The sequence below is a fragment of the Apodemus sylvaticus genome, chromosome 20 (genome assembly GCF_947179515.1).
Source record: "Apodemus sylvaticus chromosome 20, mApoSyl1.1, whole genome shotgun sequence".
Lineage (NCBI taxonomy): Eukaryota > Metazoa > Chordata > Mammalia > Rodentia > Muridae > Apodemus > Apodemus sylvaticus.
Window position 1 is genome coordinate 25769824 of NC_067491.1, and position 25704 is coordinate 25795527.

Genomic DNA, 25704 nt, shown 5'->3' on the forward strand with positions numbered 1-25704 from the left:
CAATGCCTGTGACAAATTATAGTTTTGAGGACTTTTTTAATTCACCCTCAGTATTAAAATTTCTATTTTACCTGAGACTTATTAATTAGGTATTTGCTAACCTGACATAATTTTTATAATGCTTTTTCTAAAAGACGGCATTTCAAATCTATACAACTCTCTTTGTCTGAGAAGAAACCCAGGAATAATTCATATAATTCTTCTAATCCTACTGTTTAAGACGAGGGTAGAAGAAGGGAGGCTTTGGGTGTGAAAGTTCTGTGTAACCCAAGCAGGACATAACAGAGAGTAACAAGAACTCTTTCACAAAGCAAAGTCAGCTCAAGGACTCGTTGCTTCCAGGTCTGAGCACAATTTTTTTCCCTCCTCTGTGCGGTTAAATCAATTATCATTTTAATGTTCCAGTAAATCATTAAGGTGTGAGGGACTCTCCTGACGTGCCGCAAGGTCATCACAAACAGATAACAGTGTTGTTTCTAGCTATTGAGTTTCAATGAACATGACTCTTTATTCTGTGATTTTTCTAATTAAAAAAGAGAGAGGGAGAGATTGTAAACATCACACTAATGCAGCACAGTGGGTTTACACTGTAAAACAAAACAGTTAAGAATGGTTGAGGCTGAGTTCTACCCAGTGACGTAACAGTCAAATCCCATGCTGTCTACATCCATTTCTCTGCATGGATCAGGGAACTTGAAGAAGCTATATGCTTTTCATGTCACTAAGACCCTACTTCATGTCTTGCTTTACTGCTTGTGGTATCAATTTGAACCTTTCAAGCAATAAGCATAGTTCTTCCTCAAAGTATGTAAAATATTTGTAAAACAAATGCTTAAAAATCTACAATTATAGCTTCCTCCCAGATCTCAAATTAGCATCCTGAGAAGACTTAAGAAACCTTTGACCTCTCTCTCTCTCTCTCTCTCTCTCTCTCTCTCTCTCTCTCTCTCTCTCTCTTTAAGTAGCCACGCCCCATTAGGAGTGTATCTGTAGCACTCACATGTGCCCCAAGCACTCCAGACCTCCATGGGAGTTGTCTCCTCCCCATCTCTGATCAGTGCTTCCCTAGAGTCCTGCCTAATTGAGCTCCATGACAGCTTCAAGCGACCTTGTTCTGGCTTTCTTCTGGGACTTATGGAGGACTTATCACCACCATGGGCAGCTACTTCAGCTCATCCTTCTCCAGGACTGCTGTCCCTTTCTGTGTGGCCTCCGTGCCAGCCATCCCTTCTCATCTTTAGGATGTGCAGAAGGAAACATCTAGCAGGATGTACACGAGCCCACTGCTAGCAACCCAAGCAAGGAGATGCACCAAGGACAACTCCCAGCCTGTCACAGTAGCTTAGCATTGTGGCATAAAAGAGGCACACCCAAAGGTCACATCTAGTTCAGTACCCATCAGTTTGTCGTCTTTTTTTTTTCCCTAAAGAAAGGCAGGAAAATTATAGTAGCTTCAGAACCCATAGAACCTAGATCCACCCCCATATTCGAATTACCTGGAATGATTATAATCATTAACAAACCCTAATTTTAAGGGCTTCCTGCTGCCTGTAGAATTAAATCATAATTATGCTAATCACCTAATGTAGACACTTTCAAGCTATGCTGTTTTGCATCCCATTTTAGCCAATGGACCAGCACACTCATCTCGTAACAAGCCGTGGAACATGCTGCTTCTGTTCCTACACAATTCTCTTCATCTGAATTCTCTCCCTTTTAACAATACATAGCTAAATCCTCCTCATTCTTCAGCCCAGCTGAACTAGGATTCCTTCCAGTTACTCAACCCGTGTGTACTGTGACTCTACCGTGAGTCAGACATCATGCTGAGCACTGGGTTCACAACCATGGATAAAGCAGTCCAGAGACCCTGTGCTCCTGCAGTTTCTACTTTAATGTAAGGAGACAGACAACAAGCCAAGAAACTAGTGCCCTGAGGTGCCATAGGCCAGAGGGAGGAATGAAACAAAAAAAGCTGTGTAAGCCATGGCAGGGAGGTTTTTGTTGTTGTTTGTTTGTTTGTTTGTTTGTTTGTTAATGAGATCAGGAAAGATCATGTGAGTGGGTGACATTCCAGGCAACAATAGGGCAGAGGCGGGGCACTAAGCCAAGGGTCCATGTGGGGAGCCAGAAAGTTTGCTGTGGTAGGATTGCTCTAGGAAAACCTTTTCTGATCCATCCAGCAGAACCAATCTTTGTCTTTTTAAACAGCTTGTTTCCAGTCCTCAAACACCAGCCTTCTTTCTCACTAGACTGTTCTGTATTTATGTCTCCCACAATGCTCTCACTGACGGGTGGCACTGGGCATAGCAGCCGAATGAATAATGAATTATTTACAAAGGAGCTGTGGCCTGAAAAACAAGTCTTGCATTTCAAATTTGCTTAACCTACTTACCATTAAAGCAACTTTAAGTTCGTGAATGAGTTGCCTCAGAGTAAGAGGACCTATGTACAAAGAGACCACAACTATATAAGCTCTCTTTGTAAGCGACTCAAATGCCAAACTACATTTGCCAGAAACGGCTTGTTAACTGGAACCAAAGCTGGCTCTTCTGCCAGAGTTGAAACCATACTCTGCCACTACTAACAATCTGGCTTGTTTTGGGGTCTTAGAGCTCAAACTCTGTATGGGCTCTAGCACAAAGCCACACATATTGACATTGGACAGATGACTTCTTTCTTCTAAGCCTCTGTTGACAAAGTGGAAGTGCTAAGCAGACTCCATCAGTGAGCCTATTGTTAGAAAAAAATTTGTGAAAGTTAAAGCTACTGACCTACCAAACATCACTGTGACTGTTTCAGTTAGTAACTTTATCAAAGCTGGAAAACGAAATCAATGGACCATCTTAAGCAGCTACTTGATTTGGTGGGGAGAGGGTGGCAGGGGAGGGACCTGACACGACTCAGCTATTTGATAGACAAGCCAGATCAGTTCCAGGTAATCAGGAGGCCAGGTTTTATACAGGCTCAAAGTGAGTTCAAAATTAGCAACGGATCAATAAAACATGAAGAAAGTAGCAAGTAGACATTTTCAAAATACTTTTCTTACTACTTTCTGGCAAGATCAGGCAATTTCCTTCTCACTGTGTTTATTCAAAGCAGACAGCCTAAGGATTCTGCCTATATCACACATCCACACTGCAAATGATCAAAGTTCACAAGGCAAGTGTAATTGGACTATTCATAATTCTGCAGCAAATTAATTCTTTTACATTTACTCATTCATTTGGGAATTTTTTACATTGAGTACTTACATAATTCTACCATATCCCTTACCCCCAACTCCTCCCATGTCCTCCTCTCAAATTCCCAACCTTGTCTTCCTTAATTATTATACCTATATACATAAATACATATGTACCTATATATTTAATTGATTAAGTAATTTAATCCTAAAAATGAATAAATCTCCCTTTTCTATTTTCTGTTCATGAATATTACAAAAAGACATTTTTAAGTTCTGAAAAAGACAAGGCCTTGGAGGAATCGAGAGCACCTCACTCCTGGCAAGAACTATTTCTAACACTATGGCTCCTCAGGGCCTCCACTATCTGGAGCTGAAACACACAAGTCCTCAGACTAGATAAGGCTAAAAATGGAGCATGTAAGAGTTGTTGGAAATTAGAGTGTTCTTAGGAACTAGGGGCGGGTGAGGGGGTATGGAGTTGTTGGTAAGTCAAAATCCCTGGGAATAATCTCAATTAGCTCTCCCTTTCTTGTCTTCTCCAAATCACAAGTGGATTCCCTCTCCTCATCTGAGGCTTCTGGCAAATCATCCTCCTGGCCTGGCTCCACATCAAAAAAAAAAAAAACATTGCATCACAAGCTGTTCTCATGCTGCTTCCCACTAGTGAGCACACACACCATCCTTACAGATTTAGAGAACTGTGTCCATATAAAAAGGGGCAAAATCATGCAGTCCCACTCCCTTGATGAGGCTTTCACCCAATTTTGAGAGAGAGAGAGAGAGAGAGAGAGAGAAAGAAAGAAAGAAAGAAAGAAAGAAAGAAAGAAAGAAAGAAAGAAAGAAAGAAAGAAAGAAAGAAAGAAAGGAAGGAAGGAAGGAAGGAAGGAAGGAAGGAAGGAAGGAAGGAAGAAAGAAAGAAAGAAAGAAAGAAAGAAAGAAAGAAAGAAAGAAAGAAAGAAAGAAAGAAAGAAAGAAAGAAAGAAAGAAAGAAAGAATGAATGAATGAATATATTACAGCACAGCAAGCATAAGGCAAAGGAGGTTCAGGAAGCCCAGATGAAGCGTCTGTTCAATGGAACTGGAGAGCATTAAGGACCAAGAGACTCAGCAGCAGCAGCAGAGTGAGTGTTGTTGAAGCAGGGGCTCACAGCCCTTTTGGTTGGGAGTCATAACTGTATTACTATATTTAACTGTATTAAAAGGTGACAGCGTCAGGACGATACAGGATCACTGGTTTCAAGTGCTCTCCATCATAATTTTTCTGCTTCATTTCGGCCATGTCCTCTTCCACTGTCTTCTTCCTGGCCATCCCCACCCAAGCTTCCCACTAACACTGTGACAAGCCAGCGGTGGCTAGGACACAGTGCTTCCAGAACTCATGATGCTGAGGCAGGAAGATCTGCACTAGACTTCCATAATGAGATCCTACCTCTAAAAACAGGAATTCATTGATTAGCAAATGAATAAATGAATAAGAAAAGAATGCCTGGCTACAGGAGATACCTGTTCCCATTAAAGAACACAGAAGAAGAAGGTGATACCATGAAGAGTTGAGACTAATGCCCTAAAAGGTCAGTGTGTGGCTCAGTGAGTTACATACATACACACACATACACACACACACACACACACACACGTACACGCACACGCACATGCATACGCACACGTACATACATACAAATTCTTTATTATCATCTGGTATATTTTAATTTTTACTAATTTGTTTGTTCTTGATCTACTTGCCCATCATCCTACAAGTATGATTTAGGAAATATAGCCACACTTACGCACTCAATCGTGTTCAAAAGGAACAGCTCACCTACTCCCAGGTACCCATTAGAGTCAATATGAAAACCATAATCAGCAGAGAAAAAATGTTCCTGCAGACAAAATGTATCAAGTGCTGACATTTTGACTGGCTTGACTAGAGTTGTCAGGAGACATGTTAGAACAAGAGCCACCTCAAACCCAGTTCTAGGGGAGGACCTGGAGTTTGAAACAAGCCCTCTCCCATGTTTCTTATTCATCCTAAACACACACACACAAAAAAAACCAAATCAAGACATTTTAAAAGCTTAGATGGTAGATGATTTTAACTAAGGTTCGGGTCAGCCAAGTCTAAGATAGAATTTTGTTGTCAATAATATAGTGGGAAAAATACACCATTTGACTTATACATAAGAATTTTCTCAAATAAAAGGTTATATTTCTTTTAAAGCTCTAGTGTCTCCTGCCTGAAAGGTGTGAATGTTTTGTCTTTTTCCTCCTTAATCTCTTTCAGTGAAGAGGAGACAAAGGCAGATGTCGCCTTTATAGGTTCTACTGTCCTTTTCCAATGTCCTTGACTACCTTCCTACATGTCCATCTATTGGTAATGAAAGCATTACGAAGAAAACCACTCCAAATTCAATTGACTTGAACTAAAAGCCACTAGTCTGGGAACTAGGCCAATAAATAAACAGGCAGAAACTTATTTGAGCCAATTAGATAGGGATATGCAAATTAATTGGCCATGATATCAGGGTCAAGCAATAATATGCAAATATGCTGGCTTCTTATTGAGCTAATGGGACAGGAATATGCATAATAAGTTGGCAGTGATGTCAGAAGCTTCATCATAATTTTAGGCTTGAATGTTACAATGTAAAATTAATTCTGCAACATTTCAAAATGCTTAATTATAATGTTGATAAAAATAATAGGAAGCTCTGAGAAGTGCACAGACTGTTCTAAAAAGGAAATGACAATTCTTGAAATGGCATGGTTCTAGAAACTGAGTTATTAAAAAGAATTATAAAAGGGTAATAGCCAAACCCAAGGCAAGTTGAGAAGTAGGCACAGTTGCTAGTAAAAAAAAAAAAAATGAAGATGTATGTAATGCCTGAAGGACTGAACATTTTTAAGGAGGTAGAAGGAGACCCAGACAGACCCTGGGACCAGTTAAAATCAAGTGCAGGATGATACACTCAATTCACAACAGCAAGCACAATGTTCTCTGTAAGCCATCAGGTATGTTCCAGCGACTCACCTCATATTATCTGAGTCCCCACTGCATGCCAGGCACCATACCTGCTCTTAGCTGTGTGAGTTCAGACACTTGCACAGCACAGTGAACATTGGTTCCATTTTAATGCCCTATGTATGTTAACTGATTCAACCCCTGTTCCACACCATGGATGCAGACTATGGTCAATGCTCTTTTATTGATGAAACCAACCACAGTTCATTGAACAGCTTGCTCAAAATCATAGGTCTTGAGTTTAGCACAGCTAGAACATCACCAGTCCAACTTCACACTCCATGACTTCCATGTCCCATCAGAGTCAACCTGAAGAGCTGGTGACTAACCACGTTACAGACTGAAAGACAGTAAGACTTCAACTTGATTTCAAATAGCCTTTAATCCCAAACAGAAATTATGGAGGTAGAAGGAGACCCAGACATAAATTACTTGGTCGGTTGCTTAGTGTCACATGGTTACTTATACAGCAAAATGGAATTAGTGCATCTATAAGACTAGATATCAGATACAGATTGCTTTGTTTCTTGGATATAAGTTGGCATGCTATCTTAATATTTAATTATTTGCACACAGAAGAGAATATGGTTTAAAACAGTGACACTCCAGCCCTATCAGAGGCACAATAAAAGCTAGGGTGTCAAACAGGATGGGAAGAAGTTCAACTTAAGGAATGTGAGTACTTTTTAGGTTTGGAAAAACCTCTAATGAAAACATATCCTACTATTCAGTTTTGTCAGTGACTGATCCTAGGAGGTAGTGTATGGCACTTCTAGTAAGTAAACAGTGCAATGTGATTCCAAATGCTTCCTAATCCCTATAAATTGACTGCTGCTAGATGGTGGCTCAAATTACATATTTAAATACTAAAATATTTTAATTGAACCAAAAGTAATTGACAAGAAATTGAATTTCAATGAACTCCTTAACACAAAAGACAAAATGAGCTGGGAAATACTAAAAGAGCATATCCCCAGGCAGAGATGCTGAAATGATGCTTCCCAACGTGCTTGCTGAGTTTCCTACTCACCCTGAAACCTCCCACTTTGGGTATTCCCAAACATTGACCTATGAAACTCAATGAGTAAATGAAAACCCTGTACTGGAGCAAAGGCAGAACATAAAACAGTGTTGCTGTAGTATGTAGATTATTCTTCAAGAGGTCCACACATTGAAGGCTCCCTCGTTGGCCTGTGGTGCTCCTGAGGAGGGGCAAGATGGAACCTTTAAATCATAGGCCCTAGTGCTAGGGTAAGTGAGATATTGGAATCCAAGACCCTTCCTCTCCTTGCTTACCGTAAGCTGCTGTGTAATGGACACCTTTGGCCCCCCAAGTGTTTTCTGCTGTGATATTCTATCTCACCCGAAACCCAAAGTCAATGGAGACAACCAACCTCAGTGGAACTTCCAAAACAGGACCCTCAATAAATCTTTTAAGTTGTGTATTTCAACTATTTTGTCATGAGAACAGAAAGCTACCTCACATTTCATTATGGGATATCTTAGAAATAATTCACTATAAGGGAAAACTATAATCCAAACTAGATTATAGAATTACAGAGTCAATGTAGGATTGGTACTATTCCAGAAGATTCTATAAGCATGAGATGGAAATACCCTGCATTTATCCTTGTGTGGAGTACACATAGGTATGGCCACTCACCTCAAAACAGACAGCTGTGTTCAGTGACTAGCCAACCCACAAGAGCAGCCTGTGTAGACGGGATCAAGGGACTATCTATGAAGACAGGCTAAGAAGTATAGGACTTTGTAGTCCGGGAAAGGAAAGCAGAGTGCAGGCATGATTAAAGTCTTAAGATCATGAAAGCAGAGCACAGTGATGCCCACCTGCCCACTCCATAATGCTAAAATTAAGAGGTAACCTTGATGTTTAAAAGAAAAAAGATGAAAAGAAAGGCCATTCAGGGTGATCTGAAAGGTACCTTTCCACTCAGGAATTCTTTGTCCATTTTTCTTTGCCTTATAGTTGGGTAGCAGTCAAGGATCTGGGACAGACAGAAATATAAGACAAATCAATAGATGAGAGTTTTCTGTGTTATAGGCTTTAAAATGGGCTTTGTTAAGCCTTTTATGTTATCCCGTCAGAGCCCCCTCCCATGGCCCCTTTGCTTGAGTTACCCTTAGAAGCTCCACAGCTCTGTACTGCACTGTCTGACCCAGGTGACTCTGTGACTGCATTGTCTTCTTTCACTTAACCATCCTGTCCCCTTCTCTCTTTCAGTACACAGAAAAGCAATGGAAAGTTGGAATTTTGAATAGCTAACTAGAATAACAGAAGTATTCCCAAATAATTCTTTTTTTTTAAACATTTAGCAGAAGTCAGTGTTATATTTCTCTTCCTTTTTTTTTAAGGTATAAGGACTCTATTAGCAAAGCCTACAATACCTTAAGAACAGAGGTATCCAGTGTTTGGACCTCCTAGAACTATGAGGATGAATCTTTCTATCTCTTAGTAGTTAAGAGCCCTCAAAGATCCTCCTAAGAACTAATGTTCACCAACCAGCTTCTCCCCCCTTTTTTGTCTTCAAGGGCACCAAAGCACATTGCATATAAGTCTGAAGACCCATACACATAAAGGAAAATAAATCTTTAAAAGAATGAATCATCATATTATAAAAAGTGTAGCCATACATTGTAGTAGATACCTGGAATCTTATCATCCAGGAGACTGGCAGAAGAATCGGGAGTTCCAGGCCACCATTGGCTCTAGAGTGAGACCCTGTCTAAAATAGCAACAAAAATTGATTGTTATATAGCCATTTCTACTTTTTGTGTATACTTGTATATGTGGTATGCATATGCATGTGTACAAACATATGAATGTATATAGGCACATGTATGAATAGAGGCCAAGAGTTGAGATTAGGTGTCTCTCCCACTATATATTCAGTGAGGGTCTCTCACTTGAACCCAGAGCTTGATCAGTTTTACCAAGTTAAGTAGCCATCTTCCCCTATCTTTGCCTCCCAAGCACTAGGATTAGAGGTAGGTTTCCATGGCCACCTGTATTTACATGGAAACCAGGGACACAAGTGCAGTTCTTTTGCTTACATGCCAAGTTCTCCCAAAGTCACCTCCGCTTTTAAGAGGACACATTCCTTCACCCTCATTCCTCATTTCATGCACAGATACATTATTCTTTCCTTCATTGTCATGCCAGATGCTTTCCTAAAGCCTACAAAAACACAGTTCAACTTTGTCTCCCATTCTCACAGACATGTTACATGACCAAACCTCACCTAGCCAGGCACAAATAGCAAAGCTCTACCAATCTGCTGGTTTTCTCTCTCTCTTATGACTGCTCTAGTTTAATGTTTCTTCTCCTAAGTAGAATTCTTTTGGCAACATATAGCAGTACTATCACAGTAGCACCTTGAGAAACAAAGCGTAATTCTTGAAATCAATTGGCTATATTAGCAAGTATCTTCAGAGATTTTATGTAGTTCTCATTTTATTCTTTCTCCGTCAGCCTTAATGGCTCCAGAATGGAGTGGCACACTCTCTTCAAAGGATAAGAGTTGCACAGACATAAACACATTACTGAGTTGCCCCTCCGTGGTCATAAAGACATTCTTCAGGGAAGGGGTGAAGGCACAGAATAAATCCCCAGTCATGTCTTTTGCCAAGGATGAGAGGACAAGGCAAGGATTCAGGGTGAAATGCCGACTACTTTATGGGCTGACTTCCTCAGATGACAGGTCGGAAGAGCACAGCAGCCTTTGTGACATCAGAAAGCCCTTACTTTGGCTGTGTGCTATTCTCAAGGGCTTCCTATTGCTTTTCCCCAGCCCCCCCCCAAAAAAATCTTCAGTTTTTATTGAGGAAAAGTGATTTATTTTTTTAACCTAAAAACCAGAAAAAAAAACCTCATTTTTCAATCTTTTGGGGTGTTGGAAGATGCCTTTATCTAAGACTAAAGCAGTAAGATCGATTGCCTTAAGAAATTCATAGATTTCCAATGATTGATGTCAGGCAACAATATGGCTATGTAATTAATTAACACGTTCCCCCCATTAACAAGGAGCCTAATGTACTTTTAGTGATAGTAGGCTTGCAGTTATATTGCGCATACATATGTGCCTGCAAGATTACATATTTATCTACTTGATAGACTGCGAGTTGTTCATGGACTTCCATTTTCTGATTCATTAAGGAACGAAATGTGTTCACAAATGTCAGTGTTTCAAGATGTTACTAGAATAACAGCCTTTAAATCATCAGAACACTAGGAAGTTATACTACAGCCTCATCACTTCCCTTAGGATGCAAATGACAACTTCAGTGTCCCAATCAGTCCCCAAGGGAAAGTCATCTCAAGGACACAACCTAAGATTACATGTAGTTCCGGATTCTCTTCTCTGCCTGTTCATATGTATGTATACCTGCACAAATATGTGCATTGTACACAACTGAGATATGTCACACTCATGCATGTTTATTTTGGTCTGTCCACTGGTGTGTAACAGAGATCTTCTGAGTCATCTCTGGTAAGCAGCCATTGCATCTGCTACTTGTATAGCATCTTTCTCTGGATATATTACCATATGTTTAGTAATTTCCTTACCAGTAAAACTCTATCTAGAAAACTGTCTTAGCCAAAGGTTTCTAAACAATACTTAAATAATGTGCTCTTGGATAGGAAGAAATGTAAAAAATAAACAAGTTTTAACTCTTCCAGGTCATCAAGCCAACTCAATAGATTGAAAGAAAACCTTTCTCAGTAGCCCTGTGATGCAGAGTCCCCTGTATCAGTGACAGAAAGAAAGGCAATGGAGAAGTCTTCATTCTTTTAACATCCCTCTTTTTGCTTGCTACTACTGCCTCTGTAACCAAGCTCCTGTTGCTAAGAAATAAAATGTTGCTTTTATATGTTCTCAACATGCATAAATAAGTGGGGATTTTAAAGTAAGATGCAATTACCCTAAGTTCAGAACCTAAGGGAGCAGGAAGGGTTGCTTAAAAGACAAGCCCTGTTGATTGCAAAGAGTTGCCCCCAACCAAAAAAAATGAAAATGAAAGAAAATCTGGTGATCAACTTGTAAATTTCTAGACTTTCATCAACTGTATTTATAGCAATTTCAACCCATTAGAATACAGAAGTGTTGTTGATAGCAATCTAAATAAACCTGCGACAGACACTAGAAGTAAAAATAAATAAATAAACCCTTGCAAAGTGAAAGACATTTTTCAGAGACTGTCCCAATTCCTAGAAATTATCTATTTGTTTGTAAGCTGCTTTTAGTACAGGTTGTTTCCACTGAAAACAACTTGGTTTTTATAGTAAGTACTGTATAACACAGGAGAAACACTAAAAGTGAACCTAGCCTGAAGATTTCAACACTGGAGAAGCTCCCATTCAGTATACCTAGAGAGCTACATTACTCTTCCTTGAAATACCTGTTTGTACTTTGAGAATCTCACTGAAATTTAAAAAGAGAGAGAGAGAGAGAGAGAGAGAGAGAGAGAGAGAGAGAGAGAGAGAGAGAGTTCAGTGACGGGGATTTTAAAAGAGGCACTGAACACATGAATTATGCAAGTCTGAACTTTCATTTTAATAACATCATTAAAATATAAACACCTTAAAAGCTTCCCGACAGGAATTTAGCTTTATAGAATGCCTTCTGTGTGGCCTGACCTCACTCGCCAAGAGGCATGCCTACAGCACAATTTAACAGTCATCGCAGGCCAGAGCCTAATAATAAGTAAGTGTCTGAAAAGGCCAGTGTTTGTCCCCACCTCCTCGGCGTCCAGCGGAGATGCCAGTCAGCCATGAACAGACCCTCTCCTGAGAGCCACCAGGGTGCCGCAGCAAGGACACAAACTGGCCTTGCAAACCCTGAATCAAAAACCCATGACCTTTCAGCCCCTCAGTCTACTCATCCATAAAATTGGGATATTAAACGCAGCTTCATTGCTGCGTTCACAAATGAGGTAATATTAGGTAGATATTCTAAGTGAAGAGAATCACATAGCTGCCAATTATTTCTAAGCAAGAGAAAATTCTTAGTTAATTTTTAATATTGTTTTATACCAACGCTTGATTCAAAGAGTGCATGTCTTCCTCCAAAGCTGATGTAACCACGTCTATCAGCTAGCCACATATGTGCATGGTTATTGGATGCTTACAGCAACATTATTTACAATAGTCAAAAGAGTGGAAACAACTTTGCTAAATGGGTGGGCAAATCCCATACATGCAAGGAAACCGTACTCAGTAATGGAGAAACAAACTTGATACACCTGACATTGTGCATCCAAAGCTACAGAGAAGATAAGGGGATGATAGAAATGTTCTATGCCCTGTATCGTTGGACAGCTTGTCCTTGAATTACCCTTTAATGAACTTACTGAAAAATAAATAATAATTCACTCACAGCGTTGCTGTTTAAACTATCCCTGCTAGGTAATCTTGAATGAGTGTGTATAGGTTTCACAGTATCTGCTCTGCTCTTCCAGCCTTCACTGTCTTTCCTCCTTTCACTCTCTACAGAACCATGAAAGCAAATGAGATTGAAAAGAGTAACAAGATACCAAACACTGCATCATTCAGCAATATGCAAAATTAAGCCATGTGTCTGGGGTGAGCAGGAAGTACAGACAGGACTTTAATGTATGTCTCCTCGTTAACTGAAGTGCATCCAGAAACTCGCCCTGCAAGTTCTCTCCTCTCTTGGTAGTATTTAGCTATAATCCCCAGCATATTTCATAAGAAGTAAGATAGGATGTATTTCTCAGTGCAACTGTTGTTCAGTATCTTGTTGGGAGTTAGTTCTAGGACCAGCCCATTCAACCCTACTGTCTGCCCCAAAACTGAGAATGTTCAAGTTCTATATATGAAATGGTCTAGGAGAGGTGCTCCGCCATCTTGGCTCCCGGACACCAGAGAGAACTGACAGAGCCAGGTACGCAGACACAGTCTAAGGCTAACATCACTTGGGTCTAAGCCTGGCAGGCTTTTACCTGCACCTAGACCCTGGACAGCTTGGTGGGCCAACCTGGCCAGGAGGTCGTTTGCCCTGCAGACTGCCCAGCACTTGCAGGGGCGCCACCATCTTGGCTACCTGATGCCAGAGAGATCTAACAGACAAAGCCAGCTAGCAGACATAGCCTGAGGCTAACATCGTTTGGGTCTAAGCCTGGCAGGCTTTTGCCTGCACACAGGTCCTGGGCAGCTCAATAGGCCATATGTGTGCCAACCAGGCCAGGGGGTCGTTTGCCCTGCAGACTATCTGGAACTTGCGGAGGCGCTCCACCATCTTGGCTACTGGATGCCAGAGTGATCTAAGAGACGGAGCCAGCTAAGCAGACATAGCCCAAGGCTAACATCAATTGGGTCTAAACCTGTCAGGCTTTTGCCTGCATTCAGGCCCTGGGCAGCTCAGTGGGCCATCTGTGCTCCAACCCGGTGCAGGGGTTGTTTGCCCTGCAGACTGCCCAGCACTTGCAGGGGCGCACCTTGCCATCTTGGCTACCTGACAGAACCAGTTAGTAGAAATAGCCTGAGGCAAACATTGCTCGGGCCTAAGCCTGTCAGGATTTTACCTGGACTTAGGGCCTATGCAGCTAGGCGGGCCGTTTGTGCACCAACCCAGTTGGGGGATCTATTGCCCTGCAGAGGGATCAGCACTCAGAAAAGGTCCCCACAGCATCCACCATCATCACTCCCTGAAGGAGCAAACGGGCAACACCAGGTTCACAGAGACAACTTGGAGGCAGGTCACACTAGGGCTCCAAGGGCAGCCAAGAGGAGGGCAGCACATCAGCAACCTGTGCAAGGGAAAACCCAATCATCCAGAGGTGCTAAAATAGCCTTACAGGCTCACAGGAGGTTCAAACACCAGCCAGTAACAAGACCAATTAACACCAGAGATAAGAAGATGGCAAAAGGCAAACATAGGAATGTTACTAACAGAAATCTAGGCAATATGGCAGCATCTGAACCCAATTCTCCAACAACAGCAAGTCCTGGATAACCCAACACACCAGAAAAACAAGATTTGGATTTAAAATCACTGGTCATGATGCTGCTAGAAGAACAAAAAAAGGACATAAATAAATCTCTTAAAGAAATACAGGGGAACATGAATAAGTTAGAAGCCCTTACAATGGTAACACAAAAATCACTTAAAGAAATTCAGGAGAATAGGGGTCAACAGATAGAAGCCAATAAAGAGGAAATACAAAAATCACTTAAAGAAATGCAGGAGAAATTGAGTCAAAAGGCAGAAGTCATGAAAGAGGAAACACAAAAATCTCTTAAAGAATTAAAGGAACACACAAACAAACAAATGAAGGAACTGTGCAAAAACATCCTGGATCTAAAAACAGCAGTAGAAACAACTAAGAAAACACAAAGGGAGACAACTTTGGAGATAGAAAACCTTGGGAAGAAATCAGGGGCCATAGATGCAAATATCAACAACAGAACACAAGAAATGGAAGAAATAATTTCAGATGCCGAAGATACCATAGAAACCATTGACTCAACAGTCAAAGAAAATGCAAAATGCAAAAAGCTTGTAACCCAAAACATCCAGGAAATCCAAGACACAATGAGAAGATCAAATCTAAGGATTATAGGTATAGATGAAAGTGAAAATATACAACTGAAAGGGCCAGCAAATATCTTCAACAAAATTATGGAAGAAAACCTCCCTAACCTAAAGAGAGAGATGCCCATGAATATACAAGAAGCCTACAGAACTCCAAACAGACTGGACCAGAGCAGAAATACCTCCTGTCACATAATAATCAAAATTCCAAATGTACTAAACAAAGATAGGCAGTAAGAGAAAAAGGCCAAGTAACATATAAAGGAAGACCTATCAGAATTGCACCAGACTTCTCACCAGAGACAATGAAAGCTAGAAGATCCTGGGAAGATTTCATGCAGACTCTAAGAGAACACAAATGTCAGCCAAGACTACTATACCCAGCAAAACTCTCAATCACCATAGATGGAGAAACCAAGATTTTCCATGACAAAACCAAATTTACTCAATATCTTTCCACAAACCCAGCCCTACAAAGGATAATAGGGGGAAAACACCAATACAAGGAGGGAAACTATACCCTGGAAAAAACAAGATACTAACCTTCTTTCATCAACCCAAAAGAAGATAACCACTCAAATATAAAAATAACATCAAAAATGACAGGAAGCAATAATCACTATTCCTTAATATATCTTAACATCAATGGACTCAATTCCCCAATAAAAAGACATACACTAACAGACTGGATAAGGAAACAGGACCCTACATTTTGCTGCATAAAGGAAACACACCTCAGTGTCAAAGACAAAAACTACCTTAGAATAAAAGGCTGGAAGACAATTTTACAAGCAAATGGTCTCAGTAAATGAGCCGGAGTAGCCATTCTAATATCAGATAAAATTGACTTTCAACCTAAAGTCATCAAAAGAGACACGGAAGGACACTTCTTGCTGGTCAAAGGAAAAATCCACCAAAAAGAACTCTCAATTCTAAACATATATGCTCCAAATGCAAGGGCACCCTCATTCGTAAAAGAAACTTTACTAAAGCTCAAGGCACACATTGCACCGAACACAATAATTGTGGGTGACATCAACACTCCACTCTCCTCAATAGACCGATCAGGAAAACAGAAACTAAACAGAGACACAGTGAAACTAATTGAAGCGTTGTACCAATTGGATTTAACAGATATTTATAGAACATTTCATCCTAAAGCAAAAGAATATACCTTTTTCTCAGCACCTCATGGTATCTTCTCTAAAATCGACCATATAATTGATCACAAGACAGACCTCAACAAATATAAGAAGACTGAACTAGTCCCATGCCTCCTATCAGATCACTATGGAGTAAGAGTGGTCTTCAATAGCAACAAAAACAACAGAAAGCCCACATACACATGGAGGCTGAACAATACTCTACTCAGTGACACCTTGGCCAAAGAAGAAAGAAAGAAAGAAATCAAAGACTTTTTAGAATTTAACGAAAATGAAGGCACAACATACCCAAATCTGTGGGACACAATGAAAGCAGTGCTAAGAGGAAAACTCATAGCCCTGAGTGCCTTCAAAAAGAAATGGAGAGAGCATACATTACCAGCTTAACGACACACCTGAAAGCCCTAGAACAAAAAGAAGCCAATTCACCCAGGAGGAGTAGAAGACAGGAAATCATCAAACTCAGTGCTGAAATCAATCAAATGGAAACAAAGAGAACCATACAAAGAATCAACAAAAACAGGACCTGGTTCTTTGAGAAAATCAACAAGATAGATAAACCCTTAGCCAGACTAACCAAAGGCCACAGAGACAGTATCCAAATTAACAAAATTAGAAATGAAAAGGGGGATATAACAACAGAAACTGAGGAAATTCAAAAAATCATCAGATCCTACTACAAAAGGCTAAACTCAACACAACTGGAGGATCTGGAGGAAATGGACAATTTCCTAGACAGATACCAAATACCAAAATTAAATCAGGAACAAATAGATCATCTAAACAGTCCCATAACCCCTAAAGAAATAGAAGGGGTCATAGAAAGTCTTCCAACCAAAAAAAAGCACAGGACCAGATGGTTTCAGTGCAGAATTCTATCAGATCTTCAAAGAAGACCTAACACCTATACTCTTCAACCTATTCCACAAAAAAGGAACACTACCCAACTCCTTCTACGAAGCCACAATTATGCTGATACCAAAACCAAACAAAGATCCAACTAAGAAAGAGAACTTCAGACCAATTTCTCTTATGAACATCAATGCAAAAATACTCAATAAAATTCTTGCCAACCAAATCCAAGAACACATCAAACGATCATTCACCATGATCAAGTAGGCTTCATCCCAGGGATTCAGGGATGGTTCAATATATGGAAATCCATCAATGCAATCCACTACATAAACAATCTCAAAGAAAAAAACCTCATGATCATTTCATTGGATGCTTAAAAAGCATTTGACAAAATTCAGCATCCTTTCATGCTTAAAGTCTTGGAAAGAACAGGAATTCAAGGCCCATACCTAAACATAGTAAAAGCAATATACAGCAAGCTGGTAGCCAACATCAAACTAAATGGAGAGAAACTTGAAGCAATCCCACTAAAATCAGGGACTAGACAAGGCTGCCCCCTCTTTCCATATCTTTTCAATATAGTACTTGAGGTATTAGCTAAGGCAATTAGACAACATAAGGAGGTCAAAGGGATACAAATTGGAAAGGAAGAAGTCAAACTATCACTATTTGCAGATGATATGATAGTATACTTAAGTGACCCAAAAAACTCCACCAGAGAACTCCTACAGCTGATAAACAACTTCAGCAAAGTGGCAGGTTATAAAATCAACTCAAGCAAATCAGTAGCCTTCCTATACTCAAAGGATAAACAGACTGAGAAAGAAATTAGGGAAATGATACCCTTTAAAATAGCCAAAAACAATATAAAGTACCTTGTTTGGTCAGAGTGAAAAATCTGTATGACCAGAACTTCAAGTCTCTGAAGAAGGAAATGGAAGAAGACCTCAGAAAATGGAAAAATCTGCCATGCTCATGGATTGGCCAGATTAATATAGTTAAAATGGCCATCTTGCCAAAAGCAATCTACAGATTCAACGCAATACCCATCAAAATCCCAACTCGGTTCTTCATAGAGTTAGAAAGAGCAATTCTCAAATTCATCTGGAATAACAAAAAACCCAGGATAGCTAAAACTCTTCTCAACAACAAAAGAAATTCTGAGGGAATCAGTATCCCGGACCTCAAGCAATACTACAGAGCAATAATGTTAAAAAAAAAATGCATGGTATTGGTACAGTGACAGGCAGATGGATCAATGAACTAGGATTGAAGATCCAGAAATGAACCCACATATCTATGGCCACTTGATCTTCAACAAAGGAGCTAAAAACATCCAGTGGGAAAAAAAAGATAGCCTTTTCAATAAATGGTGCTGGTTCAATTGGAGGTCAGCATGCAAAAGAATGCAAATTGATCCATCTTTATCTCCTTGTACTAAGCTCAACTCCAAGTGAATCAAGGACCTCCACATAAAACCTGACACACTGAAACTAACAGAAAAGAAATTGGGGGAAACCCTTGAAGACATGGGCACAGGGGAAAGTTGCTGAACAAAACACCAATAGCTTACACTCTAAGATCAAGAATTGACAAATGGGACCTCAGAAAATAACAAAGTTTCTGTAAGGCTAAAGACACTATCAAAAGGACAAATCGGCAACCAACAAATTGGGAAAAGATCTTCACCAACCCTACCTCTGACAGAGGGCTAATATCCAATATATATATCCAACAAAGAACTCAAGAAGTTAGACCCTAGAAAACCAAATAACCCTATAAAAAATGAGGTACAGAGCTAAACAAAGAATTTTCATCTGAAGAACTTCAGATAGCTGAGAAGCATCTTTAAAAATGTTCAACATCATTAGTCATTAGGGAAATGCAAATCAAAACAACCCTGAGATTTCACCTCACACCAGTCAGAATGGCCAAGATCAAAAACTCAGGAGAAAACAGGTGCTGGCAAGGATGTGGAGAAAGAGGAATACTCCTCCACTGTTGGTGGGTTGCAAATTGGTACAAGCACTCTGGAAATCAGTCTGGCGGTTCCTCAAAAAACTGGGCACGTCACTTCCGGAGGACCCTGCTATACCACTCCTGGGCATATACCCAGAGGATTCTCTAGCATTTAATAAGAATACATGCTCCACTATGTTCATAGCAGTCCTATTTATAATAGCCAGAAGCTAGAAAGAGCCCATGTGTCCCTCAATGGAGGAATGGATACAAAAAAAAATGTGGTATATATACACAATGGAGTACTATTCAGCCATTAGAAACAATGAATCCATGAAATTCTTAGACAAATGGATGGAGCTGGAGAACATCATACTAAGTGAGGTAACCCAGTCTCAAAAGATCAATCATGGTATGCACTCACTGATAAGCGGATATTAGCCTAGGAACTTGGATTACCCAAGTCATAAACCACATATCAAATGATGTCCAAGAAGAACGGAGGAGTGGCCCCTGGTTCTGGAAAGGCTCAGTGCAGCAGTATAGGGCAATACCAGAACAGGGAAGTGGGAAGGGGAGGATGGGGGAACAGGGGGAGGGAAAAGGACTTATGGGACTTTTGGGAGTGGGGAGCCAGGAAAGGGAAAATCATTTGAAATTAAATAAATTTGAAAAGAACTGGTCTAGTCTTTGCAGATAGCCTGCACAGTTCTACAGTACACTTCACACTCTCTGCAGATGTGCATGACACAATGTAAATAATGTGCAGATAGTTGCTCTGTCGTATTGCTGAAGAAATGGGAACCAGAGAAAAGGGAAAGTCTCTCCATGTTCGAACAAATGCAGTTTTTTAATAGTTTCAGTTAAGGGTTAGTTAAACCCATAGATACAGAGAGGAGACTTCAGTGCTAGCCTCAGTTCTCAAAGCTGGTGATTTGATTAAGATTCCAGAATTCTCTTCCAGATGCTTCTTTTATGATAACATGCCCAAGACAAACTCAGTTAATTGGCCCAGAAGCAGAAGTAAAATAGAAGGACAGAGTCTGTGTAGTCTTCATTATTAAGCTGGTACCTCATGGCCAGACCTCCCCTCCCCTCCGCAATGAACCCCCAGAGCTGGAATCTGTAGGAACATCATCAATGTGAACTAGAAGTGGCAGGGCCTGGCCCCTGAGCAACCTCCCTATTGCCTTGCCTAATAATTTTGCCCCAACTAATAAGTACCTAATTGGATTCAATGAGTCAGCAGTCACTGCAGGTTGTTGTTGTGTAACAGGGCATGGGGGGGGGGGGGGTTGGGGAGTGGGGGAGGGTTGGGGGGTTAGCAGAGAAGAATAAAGAAGAATAGCACACATTTCACTTACATCCTTTCAAGACCCTCTGACCCTCTTTAGCTTGTTTTCTTCTCTCTGAAATTTCATTTTCTATAACACATTTGTCCTCGGGCTGCGCCCACCCTAGCAACTCAAGCCTTGGAGGAACTCTGTACTTACATTGTGCCTCATCCCTCTAACCTCCATCTACAGTGAATTGTTCACCTTGCTAATAGAAAAGCCTGTTCTATTAATGCATTTTCTAAGAACCTAGATTTGAACTATGAGGGGGGAAAACCCTGTGTATTGCTGAGTCCCAAGGCAAGGTAAGATCGTCTCCATTTCCCTCTTTGATGTGTTATTTAGCTAACCGCTCAAGGTGCCCACATCTGCACTTTTGAACTGTGCCTCCCCCTCAGACAACTATAGCCAGCCAGACCCAAGGTTAAGTCAACCTTGGGTTGCTAAGGAAGTATTTGCTACGAAGTGATAAGCCTGGTGACTATGTTGTAGACTCTAATGTTAACGTATAATACTAAGGCTAGCAAACACAAAATTACAAGGTGCATTTCAGCCAGCTCCTCAAAAGCTCCCTACAAACGTATTATGATCAAGGCTGCATTTTTCCCCCTTGACAAAGACATGTTTAGTATTCACACAATAGGGTTCAGTGCCAGGGAACTAAAATTTATTATGTGAGTTAAAGGTAAGAGAGTGCTACCCTCAAGCTAAAAGAAATATCTTTTAAAACTCTCCCCCAGATATAATATATATAGATTTTTGACTCATAACTGGCAGTTGACATTCATAAAGATCTAAACATTAAAGATGCTTAAACTTAATATTTGCTTGCAAGCAAGGTATCACAATTGTTTTTCATCCTGGATGAGTCAGAACGAAGCCATTTCTTTTTATTTCTGTTTGCTCTATTTACATGATCCTTGGCATTCCCTCCTTGTCAAATTTCCAAATGACTTAACCTGAAATGTAAAACAACAGTGGAATCTTATTATCAACTAGGATTATTCATTTTTAAGATGAGCCTCCAGCCACGGAGCCCCTGCACCTTGTGCTGAGGGCCAGGGAAGCTACATTCATTTCTAGTAACACATTTAACTAAAGGGACATTAACTTTCTAAAGCAAGCGCAGCAGGAAATCGGGGTCATGCAGAGGGCAGACACAGCATCAGCCAAGGAACTATTTGTGGAATTGGAGATGTGTAAACTGCAAAAGAAGAGACTGAAAGCAAATACAGCACTGTCTGGGAGAAGTTAACACTCTGTATTGGAATGATACCGCTCTGTCCTAGAACCAAGGAGGGTAAGCAGTGTGGATCCTACTTGGTCTTTTCCCTTTCACAGTCTAAAATAGAGTCCAGACAAGATCACTCAAAGGGCTGAGTTAAGGTCTTCTTTCTCCAGCTGTCATGATTGGGGGCTTTCCTGTAAAATCCCTCTGACTCCTAAGACATTTCCATCTCTAACTGAGAAGTCCTAAGAGATGCCAACCATCCTAAGTTAATACCATGAAGGAAAGCATTGATCAAAGACACTGATAGCAGTTTATTTTAGCCTTGAAAGAAAAGGTGGAGGACTCCCGGTACTAAGAAAATAACAACTATAATGTAATGCTAAGCATTCGCTAATTTGGTTTTGTTTGACGATAAGCATAATCCCATGAGATATGTATCATTATCCCTACTGACCAAAGGGACCAAGGTTTGGACGTCAGTGGCTAGAAGCGGAAATCCCAGGTTAGGAAATGGCTGGTTCTAGCTCCTTGTGACACGCCTGTTGCCAAGCCAGTCTGCTGATGCCACCAAATCCCTCTGCCTACATCACGTCTTCTCAGTGGGCCATTATCCCCATTCTAGAACATAACACTGCACAAAGATCATCCATTGACTCATGATGAATACTCTCTCTAGATTTTGACAAAGAAACGCTAAACAGCTGTGCCTCCAAGTGCCACCTCGTGCAGATCTCAGCAACTCGCTGGATAACCAGTGAGTGCCCTGATGGGCACAGAGCAACCGCTCTTCACCCCGCTCTTTCACTGTGTCTTGTTTCTTCTGGAAATAGTGTCCAGAAGGAATTTGTGTGCTTTTCAATGACAACACAGAGGAGGAGGGAAAGGTTGATCGTTACAAGTCTTTATCATACAAAAGGAACAGGTGTGGGACCATGAGCAGAGACTTCCCAGTGGGAGGCAAGAATCTCTGGCAGCCACTAAGTCTCCAGGCAGGTTTAATTGGCTCTTAGTCGGCAGACATGAGGCCTCCAGCAAGTGAGGCCAAGACGTCACCCAGCTTCTTTCCCTTTCCCTTTCTCAGTTTGGAAATGGCAGTGGTGGAAGTATTAGATCCTTCCAGAAATATACTAGCTAAGCCCACACCTCTGCTGTCATCCTTTACCTCTTGTCCTATCTACATTGTTTCCCTTCAGTTCCTGATGGCTGTGTTTCTTGCCTGTGTCCTGCAAATGCCTTCTGTCAGTCAAGAGCCTGAGTTATTTCATCATTGGCCGTGGCAGGAGCCATCAGTGTCGCTCTCTCTGTTCCTATGACCCACTGGAGTTACCACTTTCTATCATTTGTCACATGCTAGGGATCCACAGCTCTGTCCTGTGAACTGTTCTCTTCAGAGACACTGCTTAATTCCCTCATGGATGGACACCATCTAACAAAGCCTAGCATGTCTGGGCCCCACAAGGAAACTAAAATAAATCAATTCATTGTATTCCCAATATTGAACATATAACATGAACTAACATGGCCTGATCTAGATTCAGAGAAAATGAGATGAACTGAATGAAATATATTAAGGCATTATGCCTGAGTTGAATCTATAGTACTACAAAAGGAAAAAAAGTGCTATCCTGAAGTAAAAATATCCAGTACTACAGTAATTGACCAGTTGATCTAGCTATGTGGCTATGTGATTAGGATGATATTCAATTAGTATCTGATTTTTTTCTTACCTATTATGTTTCCCTTGGAAATGATATTTCAGTGAGGTCTCTAATCCAAGCTCATAATGGTGGATATAGTCTAAATTACCATATATTTAAAGAATGTCCAAGAAACACAAATTTTAGAAGGTTGCCTATTAATAATTCTAAAACAGCATGTGATATATAAAGTAATATAAACCAACAGTCTTTCTTAAACATACAGGAGGCTCCATGCCAAAACATGAGCTCTCTGTGCCTAGGTTAGTTACTTTTGTTACCCAAGCTTTTCTGTGATCCAAAAGAGGAGAAAGTCAGATCTTAGTGACTACCCACATACAATCTGAACACACACACACACACACATACTCTTCTCCTCTCATTATTTCAGACTCCTAACTCTCACTCTACTGGAGCATCTGGTTCCCTCTAGATCAGACCCTTGCTCTGGTCACCTGAAGTTGCATCAGTAAGATAGATATGGTGGGCATAGCAACATATGCGTGTAATTTCAACATGTATGGAGTGGTGAGTAGAGGGTAGCCAGTTCTAGTTAGCTGGACAGGGGGCTACAGAGGGAGACCCTGTCCAGGACAAAGAGATTAGAAATGGAGGGGAAGAAAGAGGGAGAGGCAAAGAAAGAAAGAAAAAGAGGGAAGGAAGGAGGGAGAAAGGAGGGAGGGAAAGTCAATAATGTTCTGCATTCCTCTTTTTTGTCTTACTAAAGACACAAAATATAATATATTGCTTCAATTTTTCTCTTTAAAAATCAATTACTCATTAGCCTAGAACAGAGCACTGTAATATATCAATGTGATACCTAATTTTAATGTAAAAATAGTATACATGCTAACAAGTGGTAATTGCTTCATAAATCTTGGAAATAATGTCATGTTTTAAGAAGAAACAGAACTTTTAAAAATAGCAGTAAACAAGACTAGCTTCAGATTTCTCATTGCCTTGAAAGGACTAGGACCCATTAAGTATTTGGAAGGCTGCTCACAAGCATTTGAACCACACAAGTCTGGAATTATACATTTGCCGTGTACATACGAATCACCTACTTTCTAAGTACTACTGTAGACCAGGAGCAGAAGAAACAAAGCTAAGTAAAATTCAGTCTCTGCCTACAAAGGCAGGAAATACCACACAGAAACACTGGCTGAGATTTAGACTAGAAGTGGCAAACTTATTTTTCAGGGCACCAGGTAGTAAATATTTTAGACTTAGCAGCCCACACGAATTCTTAGAAGCTTTCGGCAGCCCCAAGATGGCAGGGCACAAGCAGGCGTGGCGGTGTTCCCATAAAACTATTTTGAGATAGGAATTGCATCTTATGAAATATTATTTTTTTCAACTTTTAAAAATATATAAATGGTCTTAGCTTGTGCCTATGAAAAGTTGCCATAGATAGATAAGGTCCCTGGGTCCTTTGTAGTCATTTGCTGCCCAGCAGGACTTTAGAGGAGTTCAGAGGGAGGGAAGCTAACTTGAAGGGAGCAGAGAGGTCATGGATTTTTCCTGGAGATGGGAAGCTCTCAGCTGAGGGCCTATATAGGATACGTGAATTGGCTCAGAAGACAGTGTGGGCAAGGGCATTCTTCTGTGAGACAGACTGGGACCTCCAGACAGGCACCCCTGAGAAATGAAGTCAAAGAGATCAGCCAGGTCCCAGAGCCCCACGAACAGAACTGAACCTATGCTCAGGATGAAGATGGGGTTAAAGTGAGGGGGATTGTTGGAATGGTTCCGAGTGAAGGGTCCTATGACAACATCCCAGACATGGGATGAGTTTGACTTGGGTTAGAATACCTTCTGTGTTACTCAGCACAGGGCCTCAGAACAGACGTTCCTCCTCTCTGATCCTTCTTTTGTCTGAAAACAGGAGATCATGTCTACCTCACCATCTGTCATCCTTGCACTGGACATGCATGATGCACTTATGTGCACAATGTCTAACTTTCTGCAGGAATTTTATTGCTAACCCACTGCTTGGCTGACATGCTCTGGATTGTAGGAGCACATCATCAGTGACAGTTACCAAATACCTAGCACCAGCTCATAAGGACTGGTGGGAAATGGAAGGAGGGACAACTAGCCAGTCACAGAGCCAACACTGGACCACCTTATTCTATCACAATTCTTACCTACAGTTGCTTTACAGGGATATCTCTGTAGAGTCATTTATTTAAAAATTGGGGGAAAGTCATTGACAGAGAGAAAAAAGATTAATCATCCTCTAAGCAGACACTTTCTCATAGCAAATTTGCTTTCTTGAGCAAGCTCTGATTCCATTTCACTTTGTACATGGACAGTTCTCCTCAAAAGGTATACTTCTTTAAAGAACCCCTACTTACATAAATGGGTGGTGTTTTCAATTATATTGCACTAAATTTGAGGTGAGACAAAAGATTTCCAATGAACAACTTATCAGGGAACTCAGGCATCTAGACAAAGATAGAAGGCAACCTTCATGAGCAGGCTTCGATGGAATGTATGGTCCCACGTGTACATTATCAAAAGACTTCTACTTCACAGCTTGATACCACATCACATTCTAAACATTCAAAATGTCGTTTATCTATTCATTAGCTTCTTCAGAACATAATGACATCCATGTTGAATATTAACTGAAACTTCTTAATGTTTGTTCATTAATTCATGCACTCTCTGCTAAGATCTGCCT

General features: G+C 40.6%; 1 protein-coding gene across 1 annotated transcript in view; it reads left to right on the forward strand.

The window, feature by feature from the left end:
- The window catches only part of Syt1 (synaptotagmin 1), a 533203-nt gene that overhangs the window by 436741 nt on the left and 70758 nt on the right, over window positions 1-25704 (forward strand). The gene's annotated exons all lie outside the window — the stretch shown is intronic.